This window comes from Salmo trutta, chromosome 38 (genome assembly GCF_901001165.1).
Source record: "Salmo trutta chromosome 38, fSalTru1.1, whole genome shotgun sequence".
Classification (NCBI taxonomy): domain Eukaryota; kingdom Metazoa; phylum Chordata; class Actinopteri; order Salmoniformes; family Salmonidae; genus Salmo; species Salmo trutta.
In genome coordinates this window covers 23,537,621-23,550,679 of record NC_042994.1, presented here as the reverse complement: position 1 = coordinate 23,550,679, position 13,059 = coordinate 23,537,621, and the positions used below count along the sequence as shown (strand labels likewise).

General features: G+C 41.9%; 1 long non-coding RNA gene across 1 annotated transcript; it reads left to right on the top strand.

The window, feature by feature from the left end:
• Positions 1-8,080: 8,080 nt before the first annotated feature.
• Positions 8,081-8,571, top strand: LOC115178545 (uncharacterized). The gene is made up of 2 exons (XR_003872649.1): positions 8,081-8,175; positions 8,215-8,571. It is a non-coding gene; the product is annotated as an uncharacterized LOC115178545 (long non-coding RNA).
• The last annotated feature ends 4,488 nt before the right edge of the window (positions 8,572-13,059 follow it).

Sequence of the window (13,059 nt, the reverse complement as noted above, 5' to 3'; positions counted from 1 at the left end):
TCTAAGTTCTCATTCTTGTATCTATAACGCTGGTACTCATCGGGAGATAAAGTGAACCGAGGTGGGTTGGCCGAGTACTTCAATCTGGCCAATCCCTGTAAAGTTATTTGCTTTCCTGTTTAATGTTTACCTTAAATCCTACATCTTGATCTTCTTTGACTCCTTATTCTAAAAGTCACTCATCAGTGTATTATATAGTTTCTTTTACTTCTTCTCAATGACATCGGCATCATATAATTAGTACTGGAAGGTGGTGGATCTGAATGTATCAGAAAGATTACCAAGACTATGATGCAGCTCAGAGTCCCTACTCTTCCCAAAAACCGCCAACTCTCTCCTGCCCTTAGTTGGTCTGCTAGGTACCACCCCATACTCACCTCTAGGAGCACACACAGTGATGAACGGTCGGGATAGGGAATCTTCGTTAAGGAGGTAACCCCCGGACCCTGTTGGTACCCGGTTCTTCTCCTAACTCTGTGTGTGTGTGTGTGTGAGCAGCAGTGCTTGTATGTGTTCATACCCTTTTGCAGTGGGTAACGTGGACCCAAGTGACCCTCAGCTTTTCTAATGGCAAAGGCAGTGGTTTAACTTCTTACATCTAGACGTTCCGCTAGCGGAACACCGCTCCAATATCCAATGATAGGGCGTGGCGCGAAATACAAAATCCTCAAATCCGAAAACTTCCATTTTTCAAACATGACTATTTTACACAATTTTAAAGACAAGACTCTCGTTAATCTAACCACACTGTCCGATTTCAACGAAAGCAAAACATTAGATTATGTCAGCAGAGTACCCAGCCAGAAATAATCAGACACCCATTTTTCAAGCTAGCATATAATGTCACAAAAACCAAAACCACAGCTAAATGCAGCACTAACCTTTGATCTTCATCAGATGACACTCCTAGGACATTATGTTATACAATACATGCATGTTTTGTTCAATCAAGTTCATATTTATATCAAAAACCAGCTTTTTACATTAGCATGTGACGTTCAGAACTAGCATTCCCACCGAACACTTCCGGTGAATTTACTAAATTACTCACGATAAAGGTTCACAAAAAACATAACAATTATTTTAAGAATTATAGATACAGAACTCTGTTATGCAATTGCGGTGTCCGATTTTTAAAATAGCTTTTCGGTGAAAGCACATTTTGCAATATTCTGAGTAGATAGCCCGGCCATCACAGGCTAGCTATTTTGACACCCACCAAGTTTGGTACTCACCAAACTCAGATTTACTATAAGAAAAATTGGATTAGCTTTGCTGTTCTCCGTCAGAATGCACTCCCAGGACTTCTACTTCAACAACAAATGTTGGTTTGGTTCCAAATAATCCATAGTTATATCCAAATAGCGGCGTTTTGTTCGTGCGTTCAAGACACTATCCGAAGGGTAACGCGCCCGCTCGTATCAGGACAAAAAAAATCTTAATATTCCATTACCGTACTTAGAAGCATGTCAAACGCTGTTTAAAATACATTTTTATGCTATTTTTCTCGTAAAATAGCGCTAATATTCCAACCGGACAACGTTGTATTCATTCAAAGAGTGAAAGAAAAAAATGGAGAAGTCTCGTGAACGCGCATCTGTCTCACTGTCCCCAGGCAGGCCACTTACAAACTCTGCTGCTGTACTTTGCCCAGAGACAGGAGACACGTCATTCCGCTTTCTGAACGCTTTAGAGAGCCAATGGAAGCCTTAACCTCTCTGGGCTAGGTGGCACCAAATCGTCCCACCTACGTAACAGCCAGTTGAATGTCACAAAAACCCAGAAGACAGCTCAATGCAGCACTAACCTTTGATGATCTTCATCAGATGACACACCTAGGACATTATGTTATACAATACATGCATGTTTTGTTCAATCAAGTTCATATTTATATCAAAAACAGCTATATACATTAGCATGTGACGTTCAGAACTAGCATACCCCCGCAAACTTCCGGGGAATTTACTAAATTACTCAAGATAAACGTTCACAAAAAGCATAACAAGTATTTTAAGAATTATAGATACAGAACTCCTCTATGCACTCGATATGTCCGATTTTAAAATAGCTTTTTGGTGAAAGCACATTTTGCAATATTCTAAGTACATAGCCCAGCCATCACGGGCAAGCTATTTAGACACCCAGCAAGTTTAGCCTTCACCAAAATCAGATTTACTATAACAAAAATGTTATTACCTTTGCTGTTCTTCGTCAGAATGCACTCCCAGGACTTCTACTTCAATAACAAATGTTGGTTTGGTCCCAAATAATCCATCGTTATATCCAAACAGCGGCGTTTTGTTCGTGCGTTCTAGACACTATCCGAAATGGTAAATCAGGGTCACGAGCATGGCGCATTTTGTGACAAAAAAATTCTAAATATTCCATTACCGTACTTCGAAGCATGTCAACCGCTGTTTAAAATCAATTTTTATGCAATTTATCTCGTAAAAAAGCGATAATATTCCGACCGGGAATCTGCGTTTCGGTAAATAGAGGGAAAAAAAGAAAGACGGGGGCGACCAGTGCACGCGCCTAAGCCCACTGTCCCCTGATCGGCCACTTGACAAAGGCGATAATGTGTTTCAGCCTGGGGCTGGAATGACGACATTCAGGTTTTTCCCGGGCTCTGAGAGCCTATGGGAGCTGTGGGAAGTGTCACGTTACCGCAGAGATCCTTTGTTTTGGAAAGAGATGTCAAAGAAAGCCAATAAATGGTCAGACAGGCCACTTCCTGTAAAGGAATCTCTCAGGTTTTTGCCTGCCATATGAGTTCTGTTATACAGACACCATTCAAACATTTTTAGAAACTTTAGTGTTTTCTATCCAAATCTACTAATTATATGCATATTCTCGTTTCTGGGCAAGAGTAGTAACCAGTTTAAATCGGGTACATTTTTTTATCCGGCCGTGAAAATACTGCCCCCTAGCCCCAACAGGTTAATCAGGGCAAGGTGACCGAAAACAAACAGTGTAGCTATTCCCTCCACAAGGCAATCAAACAAGCTAAGCGTCAGTATAGAGACAAGGTGGAGTCGCAATTCAACAGCTCAGACACGAGAGGTATGTGGCAGGGTCTACAGTCAATCACTGACTACAAAAGAAAAACCAACCCCGTCACGGATCACGATGCCTTGCTTGCTCCCAGACAGACTGAACAACTTTTTTGCTCGCTTTGAGGACAATACAGTGCCACTGACACGGCCCGCTACCAAAACCTGCGGGCTCTCCTTCACTGTAGCCAACGTGAGTAAACTATTTAAACGTGTTTACCCTCGCAAGGCTGCAGGCCCAGATGGCATCCCCGGCCGTGTACTCAGAGCATGCGCAGACCAGCTGGCTGGTGTGTTTACAGACATATTCAATTAATCCTTATCCCAGTCTGCTGTCCCCACATGCTTCAAGAGGGCCACCGTTGTTCCTGCTCCCAAGAAAGCTAAGGTAACTGAGCTAAATGACTACCGCCCTGTAGCACTCACTTCCATCATCATGAAGTGCTTTGAGAGACTAGTCAAGGACCATATCACCTCCACCCTACCTGACACCCTAGACCCACTCCAATTTGCTTACCGCCACAATAGGTCCACAGACGACGCAATCGCCATCACACTGCACACTGCCCTAACCCATTTGGACAAGAGGAATACCTATGTAAGAATGCTGTTCATCGATTACAGCTCAGCATTTAACCTCTCTAGGATTGGCGGGACGAAATCGTCCCACCTACTCAACAGCCAGTTGAATCCCGTGGCACATTATTCAAATACCTTAGAAATGCTATTACTTCAATTTCTCAAACATATGACTATTTTACACCATTTTAAAGACAAGACTCTCGTTAATCTAACCACACTGTCCGATTTCAAAAAGGCTTTACAACGAAAACAAAACATTAGATTATGTCAGCAGAGTACCCAGCCAGAAATAATCAGACACCCATTTTTCAAGCTAGCATATAATGTCACATAAACCCAAACCACAGCTAAATGCAGCACTAACCTTTGATGATCTTCATCAGATGACAACCCTAGGACATTGTTATACAATACATGCATGTTTTGTTCAATCAAGTTCATATTTATATAAAAAACCAGCTTTTTACATTAGCATGTGACGTTCAGAACTAGCATACCCCCGCAAACTTCCGGTGAATTTACTAAATTACTCACGATAAACGTTCACAAAAAACATAACAATTATTTTAAGAATTATAGATACAGAACTCCTCTATGCACTCGATATGTCCGATTTTTAAAATTGATTTTCGGTGAAAGCACATTTTGCAATATTCTCAGTAGATAGCCCGGCATCACAGGGCTAGCTATTTAGACACCCACCAAGTTTAGCACTCACCAAAATCAGATTTACTATAAGAAAAATGTTATTACCTTTGCTGTCTTTGTCAGAATGCACTCCCAGGACTTCTACTTCAATAACAAATGTTGGTTTGGTTCAAAATAATCCATAGTTACGTTCAAATATCCTCTGTTTTGTTCGTTGCGTTCAAGACACTATCCGAATGGTAAAGAAGGGTGACGCATTTCGTGACAAAAAAATTCTAAATATTCCATTACCGTACTTCGAAGCATGTCAACCGCTGTTTAAAATCAATTTTTATGCCATTTTTCTCGTAAAAAAGCGATAATATTCCGACCGGGAATCTGTGTTTAGGTTCAAAGACGATAGAAAATAAAAACATGGGGTCGACTCGTGCACGCGCCTCAGCCCATTGTCCTCTGATAGAGCACTTGCGAAAAGCGCTAATGTGTTTCAGCCTGGGGCTGGAATTACGTCATTCAGCTTTTTCCCGCCTTCTGAGAGCCTATGGGAGCCGTAGGAAGTGTCACGTTACAGCAAAGATCCTCAGTCTTCAATAAACAGAGTCAAGAAGCTCAAAGAATGGTCAGACAGGCCACTTCCTGTAAAGAATCTTCTCAGGTTTTTGCCTGCCATATGAGTTCTGTTATACTCACAGACACAATTCAAACAGTTTTAGAAACTTTAGGGTGTTTTCTATCCAAAGCCAATATATGCATATTCTAGTTACTGGGCAGGAGTAGTAACCAGATTAAATCGGGTAAGTTTTTTTATCCGGTCGTGCAAATACTGCCCCCTATCCCCAACAGGTTAACACCATAGTACCCTCCAAACTCGTCATTAAGCTCGAGGCCCTGGGTCTCGACCCGGCCTGTGCAACTGGGTCCTGGACTTCCTGACGGGCCGCCCCCAGGTGGTGAGGGTAGGTAACAACATCTCCACCCCACTGATCCTCAACACTGAGTCCCCACAAGGGTGCGTTCTCAGCCCTCTACTGTACTCCCTGTTCACCCATGACTGCGTGGCCATGCACGCCTCCAACTCAATCATCAAGTTTGCAGACGACACTACAGTGGTAGGCTCGATTACCAACAACGACGAGATGGCCTACAGGGAGGAGGTGAGGGCCCTCGAAGTGTGGTGTCAGGAAAATAACCTCACACTCAATGTCAACAAAACAAAGGAGATGATCGTGGACTTCAGGAAACAGCAGCCCCCTATCTACATTGACGGGACAGTAGTGGAGAGGGTGGAGAGTTAAGTTCCTCGGCGTACACATCACGGACAAACTGAAATGGTCCACCCACACAGACAGCGTGGTGAAAAAGGCACAACAGCGCCTCTTCAACCTCAGGAGGCTGAAGAAATTCGGCTTGTCACCAAAAACACAAACTTTTACAGATGCACAATCAAGAGCATCCTGTCAGGCTGTATCACCGCCTGGGACGGCAGCTGCTCCGCCCATAACCGGAAGGCTCTCCAGAGGGTAGTGAGGTGTGCACAACGCATCACCGGGTGCAAACTACCTGCCCTCCAGGACACCTACACCACCCGATGTCACAGGAAGGCCAAAAAGATCATCAAGGACAACAACCACCCGAGCCACTGCCTGTTCACCCTGCTATCATCCAGAAGGCGAGGTCAGTACAGGTGCATCAAAGCGGGGACCGAGAGACTGGAAAAACAGCTTCTATCTCAAGGCCATCAGACTGTTAAACAGTCATCACTAACATTGAGTGGCTGCTGCCAACATACTGACTCAACTCCACCCAGTTTAATAATGGTAAAATTTATGTAATCAATTTATCACTAGCCACTTTATATTATATAATGTTTACTTACCCTACATTCCTCATCTCTTATGTATCTACTGCATCTTGCCATCTGATGTAATTAAATGTATCACTAGCCACTTTAACTTCTATGGGCTACGTGGGACGCTAGCATCCCACCTGTGGGACACAGCTAGTGAAATATCAGGGCGGCAAATTCAAAACAACAAAATCTCATAATTCAAATTTCTCAAACATACGACTATTTTACACCATTTAAAGATACACTTCTCCTTAATGTAACCACATTGTCCAATTTGATTTCAAAAAGGCTTTACAGCGAAAGCAAAACATTAGATTATGTTAGGAGAGTACATAGACAAAAAAACACAGCCATTTTCCAAGCAAGGATATGTCTCAAAAACCCAAAACACAGCTAAATGAAGCACTAACCTTTGACGATCTTCATCAGATGACACTCCTAGGACATCATGTTACACAATACATGTATGTTTTGTTCGATAAAGTTGAAATTTATATCCAAAAACAGCATTTTACATTGGCGCGTGATGTTCAGAAAATGTATTCCCCTCAAAACTTTAGGTGAATGTGCACATCAATTTACAAAAATACTCATCATAAACGTTGACAAAATACGAAACAATTATTTTAAGAATTATAGATAAAGTACTCCTTTATGCAACCGCTGTGTCAGATTTTAAAATAGCTTTTCGGCAAAAGCACATTTTTCAATTTTCTGAGTACATAGCTCGCCATCAAAGCAAGCTATACAGACACCCGCCAAGTTCTGGGATCACCTAAACTCAGAATCAGTATTTATAAATATTCTCTTACCTTTGCTGAACTTCATCAGAATGCACTCCCAGGACTGCTACTTCTACAATAAATGTTGTTTTTGTTCGAAATAATCCATATTTATGTCCAAATACCTCTTTTGTTCGTGCGTACAGAGCACTATCCAAAGGCATAACGCGCAAGCGCGGTACCAGAGACGAAAAGTCAAAATGTTCCATTACCGTTCTTAGAAGCATGTCAAAAATTGTTTAAAATCAATCTTCATGGTATTTTTTACATAAAATTGCGTTAATATTCCAACAGGACAATAGTGTATTCATTCCAGAAGAAAAATAAGGAAAGGCGCGCTCGTGGGATCGCGCATATCCAATCCCTTTGTCCCCAGGCAGTCCACTGATTGACTGAGCTCCTATACTCTGCCCGGTTACAGGAGACGGATGAAACAACTTTCTGAAGGCTTTTGACAGCCAATGGAAGCCTTGGGAAGTGCAACGTGACCGCACAGACACTGTCGTTTCGAATTCTTCTCAGGTTTTTGCCTGACATATGAGTTCTGTTATACGCAGACACCATTCAAACAGTTTTAGAAACTTCACTGTTTTCTATCCAAATCTACTAATAATATGCATATTCTAGTTTCTTTGCCAGAGTAGTAACCAGTTTAATTTGGGTACGTTTTTCATCCGGCCGTGAAAATACTGCCCCCTATACCTTAAGTTAAACAATGCCACTTTATATAATGTTCTCATACTCTACATTGCTCATCTCATATGTATATACTGTACGCTATACCATCTACTGCATCTTGCCATCTTGATGTAATGTATCACTAGCCACTTTAAACAATGTCACTTCACATAATGTTTTTCATACCCTGCATTGCTCATCGCATATGTATATACACTGTACTCTATACCATCTACTGCATCTTGCCTATGCCATTCGGCGATCACTCATTTATGTATTTTTATGTACATATTCGTACTCATTCCTTTACACTTGTGCGTATAAGGTAGTTGTTGTGAAATTGTTGGGTTATATTACTTGTTAGATATTACTGCATGGTCGGAACTAGAAGCACAAGCATTTCGCTACACTTGCATTAACACCTGCTAACCATGTGTATGTGACAAATACATTTGATTTGAAATGATATGTTCTATTAGTCTCCCTGATGGCCACCTCATCAAGCAATGAAATCAAATTAGAAAAAACTAAAGTTCTCCGTGTTGTAAAACGTATTATGTGTACACCTGCAGCTCCTGTCCAGGTCCAACCCCACAGGCCTGTGGCAGCAGCTCCTGTCCAGGTCCAACCCCACAGGCCTGTGGCAGCAGCTCCTGTCCAGGTCCAACCCCACAGGCCTGTGGCAGCAGCTCCTGTCCAGTCCCAGCGTCATGGGCCTGCAGTTCCTACTGCTGCTGTTCGTCCATGAAGATTAACCAGACTTGAGATGATCAAATCAGTGGCTTGCAAATATTTATGTAATTAAGTGTTTATCTTAAAGGAGCAATCTGTGATTTAAATGAATAATAATGTGGAAAATAAATGCCTCATGAGCTTAGTTCAACTGCCATTCCCCATTAGAGGCCAAAATAAGCTTGTTTTACTCAATTCTTTGTAAACAATGGAATTATAAAAATAAAATACTAAGCTTCAAAACAAATATCATGTATGGTCAGTCTTCTATGAATTAAAGTGGTTTGTTATTTTTTGAACCGCAGCTTGACCCTTGACATGCCAAAGTAATTTATGGTCAGATAAAAATATACATATTTCCCTTGTGTATAGGAAAGAGCTTGCTAGTATGTGTTTCTCTGTATCCTTTACACCCGATGTATCCTATGCATGTGAAGAATAAAAGTTTAATTAAATTGTATTTATAGTAGGCTACAATGCATTAGTAGGGCTGGGAATTACCAGGGACCTCACAATTCAATATCATCACGATACTTAGGTGCCCAAACCATATGTATTGCGATTCTCATGACTATACTACACAAAAATTAACGCAATATGTAAAGTGTTGGTCCCATTTTGTCACGAACTGGCTTATCGCCTGTGACAATGCAGAGATCAAGGAATAACTAATATATATTTAACGTAACTATATACAATTAACAATGGTGTGTGTGTGTGTGTGTAGTGGCAGGGTTGTCAAACCCACTCCCCCCATAAAACCGGAGACCACCAAGTACCCCGGAACACCACCCCAACCAAACAAACAAAATACTGCCCGGATTAACTCCATCTTCCAGCCAGCCTCATCCTCCCCAGACCTCAGCAACCTTTGCTTCCTGTGTGAAATCTTTAAGAGGGAAGAAAACGAGAACAGATGACAGAAATGACAGGAAAACACAAAATAACCAGTGGCCAGTCACGTGACTCTTCTAAGATGGTGTCAGCCCTCTGGTTCTTGATTAGATCAGAGCGGGACACAGATAACAGGGAAAGTATTGACAGATTTATTTGGAACATTGTTAGCCGGTGCAGTGACCAGATCACCACGGCTCATGGAACATGGCACCACGCACGCAGAGAACATCTCTGGGAAACTGCGCTCTCATCGGGGATCGCTTCAAACGACGGCTTAGTGGAAACCATTAGAGGTAGAGACACGACAGGCTATACACGCTCACCAGCCAAGTAATTCCCTGAATCAGTCTCAGTAGAGAAGGGTAACATTGACTAACACAAACAACTCAGAGGCACCTGTCACACTCAGGATCTTCACTGGCACTGGGTCATTACTTCTTAACAGAGACACAACCCTCTGTAACGAAATGTTAACAATCTGGGTCAATTAGGACTTTCACATGTACCTGGGCATGAGATGGAGTGAATGGATGTGGGACAGGCGCTGCTAACACCGTAGGCTTAGGTTTAACATAGCGCGAGTACTGAATTTACCCGTGGCCCTAAGAACAGGACATTTGTTTTTCCAATGGCCTGAACCATGACAGTAGTGAGTCTTGACTGAAGTCAGGTTTACCACAGGAGCCAGGCTCTACCCTAGATGAATGAAGCTCTGCATGTGAACCAGAGCATCTCGGTGGGTGAGGCCCAAATCTCGCCGAACTCCCCCACTCACTCTGGGGATCTGCAAAGCCATTTCTGTGAGTCAAAACCTAGTCGTCCACCAAAACCGCAGCTTCCGAGACAGTCTTCACTTTTCATTTGTTAATGTACATGGCTATTTGATCAGCGTCAGGAACCAATTCGTAAATGTGTAACAGCCATTTGAACCTCATAACTGACACTGTCAGCTACACCAAGATCTGTATATGCTTCCTGTACTAGTCAACACACTGCAACATTAAAGTGAAATCAGGCCAACTCCTAACGTCAGCAACGCACTCAAACAACGGTCTCAGGGTCCTTCTCATAAAATGTTGGCAACAGCCGTAAGTTTCCAATAATATCAAATGTGTCAGGGCACGACCAAGAGAGGAGCGACCCCTAGGTAAATCAGGGTTACCTTCCCAAAGCAAACTCTCCAAGAGCTTTCCTTCCCTAACCAACTCTAACCGCTCTTGTTGCAACTTGATTTCAGCATGCTCCAAATCCTGTTTACATTCCTTTTCATACTTTAACATTCACGCTCCAGTTTAGCTTGTTCCTGCTCTAGCTGTAACAGAAGCAGTTCTTTCTGCTGTTCTAAAGGAAGACTACTAGGGCTAACAGACGGAGCGGCCATTGTAACGAAACGGGGAGATGGCTGGGGAGGTGGTGGGTCCTCGGCAGAGGCTGCCCCAGTGGTAACTTCAAGTAAACCACTCTCCATCAGATAGACCTTCAATATCAACCTAACAGAATTTTTTATGTTTGTCACTAATTTCAACCTGGTAGTGTTCAGCGATCTTCAACAGCTGTTCTTTAGTACATCATTCTAACATTCCTCTGATGGAACACAAATTAACACATCTACATTAGTCACAAGTAACTGCTAAAAAGCATCTTACCCTCTGCTGAGCACACCAGACCACAACAAGAGAAGCGCCAATCACACTGGGCACCACAGGAGAGAGATGAGATATAAGGAGTTCCCCAAATCCTACAATAACTCAACCCTAGTCTTCATGTGGATTCACGGTGGGTAATAACGCACTGTAGCCCGCTTGCATGGAAACCCCCCAGCATGCTGGCGGATTCCCCCTAAGCCACGGATGTGCCCCCGAGACAACTGACAACCTATCCAAATCTCCCACTGAGGTACCAAATAGCACTACCCTATCCAAATCTCCCACTGAGGTACCAAATAGCACTACCCTATCCAAATCTCCCACTGAGGTTCCAAATAGTACTACCCTATCCAAATCTCCCACTGAGGTACACAGCCCATTGTACTCATCTCAGACATCAGCGGGTAGAGCAAGAGGGTCCAGCCTGGGCAGGTGCCTGGAAACTAACCAATGTTACTCTCTCCAACACAGCACACAACCAACCCTGGTCACCAAACAGCACAACTCAAAATCTGTAGCAAAAGATAAACAAAGCACCTGCAGAGTTTAAAACTAACTCCACATTTTCTACCAAACACAATACTCAACCTAGTCAGCCTAACTAGTATTAGGCTTAGTGGCATACTTCTCCATGCAACGCACTGTTTGATGACACCACAATTACTGATGCATCTCTAAGACATTATACCAAACACTTATAAGACTATGCAGTGAGATACCAACCAAAGCACATCCCAATTAGCATTAACCCATCATAACGTAACAAAATACTAAACCCTAAAATGTCTAGGAACCAACCTTAAGATCCCAGATGAGCCCCAACTTGTCACCAACCGGCTTGTAGCCCATAACAAAGAGGGAGTCAACACAGAGATTAATGAATAACCAAAATGTATTTATGAACTAAAGTAAACTATATACAATTAACCATGGTGTGTGTAATCAGTAGTGTAAGTGTGTGGTTGAGTGCATATATGGTGATGAGAGGTTCCAAAACAAATAAGTCACAAAAAATTAAATAAAATGCCACAACCAAAATAACTGTGTCTGTGTGGATTCTCAATGAATGGAGGTAAGGTGTATTTATCCCAGGACACACCAGAGCCCAGGTGTATCCCATTTTGCTGACGACTCTCCTGGCTCCGCCCGCCGACATCCTATTAAGGAAAACAAGAGTTTTACACGTCCCAGTTTTGGGACTGGTGCAGCAGATAATAGTTCCTGTAACACAAGATAAATGATGAAACAGGAGAACGTGGCTTCTCTTTCAAAGGTCCTCTCAATTATCTTTATTGAACATTCTCTCAAGAGCAAATCGTATTTCTTTCTTTTCATTGTATTTCTCTTTAAAGTGTTTCATAATCTGTCTCAAATACCTGACATATTACTTCATACAAACATACATCAATTTATACATAAAATATTAAGTTCTAACCCAATTCACATCCTCAAATTCTTTACATTTATACCCCAAACACATTTACTCTTAACTTTAACTCACCTGTTTAGGTTATAATTATGTAGTTGACTGTTGCCCACTAAAGCCCCATAGGAGAAAAAAACATAAAAGCCTTTAAAGACTGGCATAACTCATTAGAAGTTACTTTATACCCATGCTCAAAATACATTCACCCAGTGTAAGAAGGGCTAATAGAAAGACAAGAATATTGCAAATGACATTATTGCTAATTATTGGAAAATGACTGAACAAGCTAGTAACCGGAGTTAGCCAAAAGCTAACCGGAGCCAGCCAAAAGCTAACCGGAGACAGCCAAAAGCTAACCGGAGCTAGCCAACAATTAACCAGATGTAGCTCCAAGCTAGCAGCTTTTTTAACATTTACAGTACAACAATAAAAGTTGAACATCAGTTACCACATTAAACTATCTATCTAAACCTTTAGGATATAAGTAGGAGTGTCTTATTCAAAAATAAAATGTTCAGGATTTAACGAATCGTTTTTTCTAGATCAAAGGAATACACATTTATATTCACTTCAACAGGCAAGTTACAAAACTATATTGTGGTATACATTGTATTTTTTCACTTTACTTACCTGTAACACAGGATAAATGATGAAACAGGAGAACATGGCTTCTCTTTCAAAGGTTCTCTCAATTATGAGATAACACAGGTGCATAATCGCATATAGTTCCAGTACGACGCGAACACGTAAGACTGCCCCTATTGGT